Raw genomic sequence first — 3,634 nt, 5'->3', positions numbered from 1 at the left:
TCTCAGACGATGAAATTAAAGAAGCGGATAAATATATAAAAAAAATGCCCAACATCATTAGCCATCTGCAAAATGCAAATCAAAACAACATTGAGATATCATCTCACCCCAGAAAAAATGGCTATCATAAAGAAATCACCCAACAACAAATGTAGGAGAAGCTGTGGGGAAAAAAGGAAGCCTTGTCCACTGCTGGTTTGAATGTAGACTGGTGCAACCGTTATGGAAATCAGTGTGGAGACTCCTTAGAAAAATTGGACTGGAAATCCCGATTAAACCAGCTATTCCTTTACTGGAAATTTTCCCAGAGGATCTGAATACATCATATCATACTGATATATGTGTGCCTATATTTATAGCAGCACAATATGTGATAGCCAAATCATGGAAACAAACAAGATGCCCTTCACCTGAGCAATGTTCGAAAAAGATGTGGTATTTTCACACAATGGAGTATTATTCAGCTGTTAAGAATGATAAGCTCAAAGCGTTTATATTGAAGTGGATGCCACTTGAAGATATACTCATAAGTGAAGTAAACCAGACACACATGTGTAAATATTGTATAGTTTCCCTAGTATAAGAACTCAAAAGAAGAAATAAAAATAGAAAGTTATGATACAAGTAAAAGGAAAGCTAGGACTAACTAATCAAGAAAGAGAAAAGAGAAGAGCTAGGAATCATGAATATGTCAAACCATACATTTATATTTAGAAGAAGGGCAAGGCAATGATCCTGAGACTCTTCAGAAGATTTTTTAATCTAGCAGTTAATTGGAAAGATTCTCACCCTGACTATCTATATATTCTGATACCTGTGAACTAAGAAACTGCACTGAAGATGGTAATCTGTAATAGTAGTTTCATGCTTGGAGTGCCTGTCATTCTGGTCTTCTGAAAATGGGCTGCTTGTCATGACATGCCAGTTGCTGCTATGATGTCTCTAGGGTAGATGGTTGTTCAAGAAGAAGGGGGTGGTGAATAAAAGCAAGAGAAGGAAAAGGAGTATTGTGGTACTGTCTTGTTTCAAGGTTGTATATGGTGAGATTTTTGGACTTATGTGTAAACATAAGAAGTATATAATTCTTTATGCCTATTTTTAAATACATTCTAAGTTTTTATTTTTTTCATCATATTCTGTAGGGACTTACAGTTCAACATATCAATACTTGATGAAAAATACCTGTTCCATATTATGCCTAAGATGTTTGATATGCAGACAGATAGTGAGGTTAATGTTAACAGCCTAAGTTATATGGTAATAACAATAAGCTTGTCTTCTGCATGTTTAACAACCTAAGTTTGCAGACCAAAATCAGAGAAAAAGGAGGGCCACAAGGAAAGCCAACATTTTGGCCTGAGCCTTCTAAAGTCAATTAAGACTTAGGACATACGAGAACTTGTACTGTTATGTCATGTAACTCGGTGGAGTCCCAAATTTTCTGATCAAGAAGATTATGGGGCCTAAAAGGAGAGTGATCAATGATGTAGAGTGTGACTAAGGAGAGTCACATGGAGAGAAAACATTCTCTCAGGCTTTCACAGAGAGCACATTGGCCAACCAATGGCCGTTACTCATCCACATGGCTGACACTGACAAAGGTTCTACAATCTGAGGTACAGGATCTGAGGATAAATCCTGAGGGGATTTCACTGACCTTATCAGACTCAAAAGCTACAACTCTTGTTGCATAGGTCCTGCTTTACCTTGGTCTTAGCCAACCAGCAGAAAAGTATAAAAATGAAATATAAGAAGTAAAGCCATGCTGTTATGTTGATCTGTAGGGACTCAAGTCAAAATTTTCTGAGAATGCCAGTCAAGTGGAAGACCCAATACTATTATGTGCTACTGGACTCTTAGAATATTTTGCTGAGTTTACACACCTATAATATTCAAATAACGGAACTTAACAAAAAAAGTGTATACAGGTGAATGTCCATTTTGTATCTGTGTATTCAAAGTGGTTAGGATAGATATATAATTACATTCTCTTAATGAATAGAGTGATTTGTTCTAATGGCGTTTGTAAGTGGGATATCATGTCCGCATCTTGTACAGAAATTAACCACTAGGAAGAATGTATGCAATGTGTTAATATTGAAACTGTCTTACCAATTTGATTTGAAGCTGTCTCATTGCTATTTGTTTATCAATATAATTATGGGAAAATAATAATAATATAAAAAATTATACTACAATGCTACTGTGATAAAATCAGCATGGTACTGGCAACAAAATAAACCTGAGGATCAATGGAATACATTAGAAGGTGCGGAAGCACCTAGAAACACACTCAGCCACCTTATCTTTGACAAAGTGGCCAAACATACTCACTGGAAGAAAGATAGCCTCTTTAACAAATGGTGCTGGAAAAACTGGCTCTCTACATGCTGAAAACTAAAACTTCACCCAGGTCTATAACCATGCAGTAAATTAAAGTCCAAATGGATTAAAGATCTAAACATTAAAGCAGAGACACTAAATCTCCTGGAAGAGAAAATAGGAGGTACTCCTGAAGAAATAGGGGTAGGCAAAGACTTCATGAACAGAAATTAATTCGCACTGGAAACAGCTGAAAGAAGTAACAACTGGGACGTGCTCTTACTGAGATTTTTCATGTCAAAAGAAATTACGAACAAAGTGAAACAACCCACAAATTTGGAAAAAATCATCGCAAATAAGTACTCAGACAAAAGTCTGCTCTCTAGAATTTATAAAGAACTAAAAAATACTAGGGCCCCAAAATTTAAAGACCCAATCCAGAAATGGGCATTGGAGATGAACACATGTTTCTCAGAGGATGAAATTGATAAGCGAATAAATATATGAAAAAATGCTCCACATCCCTATCCATCAGCGAAATACAAATTAAAACAACATTGAGATATCATCTCACTCCAGAAAGAATTGCTCTCATAAAGAAATCACCCAACTATAAATGTTGGCGAGGCTGTGAGGAAAAAAGGAACCCTTCTCCACTGTTGGTGGGAATGTAGACTGGGGCAACCATTATAGAAACCAGTGTGGAGACTTCTTAGAAAAGTTGGACAGGAAATCCCATTTAAACCAGCTATTCCTCTTCTGGGAATTTTCCCGGAGGACCTGAAAACATCATATCATAGGGATATATCTGTTCCTATGTTTATAGCAGCACAATTTGTAATAGCCGAATCTTGGAATCAACCAAGATGCTCTTCTCCTGAGGAATGGTTGAAAAAAATGTGGTATTTTTACACAATGGAGTATTATTCAGCTATAAAGAATGATAAACTCCAAGCCTTTATATTGAAGTGGATGCCACTTGAACACATACTCATAAGTGAAATAAACCCGACACTCATGTGTAAATTTCCCATAGTTTCCCTAGTATAAGAACTCAAAAGATGAAATACAAATAGAAAGGTATAATACAAGTAAAAGGAAAGCAGGATCTCGAGGACTAACTAATCAAAAGAAGGAAAGGTGAATAGCTAGGAAACATGATAATGTCAAGCCATACATTTATAAGTAGATGTTGGGCAAGGCACTGATCCCGAGAATCTCCAGAAGATTTTTGAATCTAGCAGTTAATTGGAAAGATTCTCACCCTGACTAACTATATATACTGATACCTGTGAACTAAGCAACTGCACTG

The sequence above is a fragment of the Octodon degus genome, unplaced genomic scaffold (assembly GCF_000260255.1).
Source record: "Octodon degus isolate 3935 unplaced genomic scaffold, OctDeg1.0 scaffold00040, whole genome shotgun sequence".
Classification (NCBI taxonomy): Eukaryota; Metazoa; Chordata; class Mammalia; order Rodentia; family Octodontidae; genus Octodon; species Octodon degus.
Note: the sequence above shows the minus strand (reverse complement) of the source record.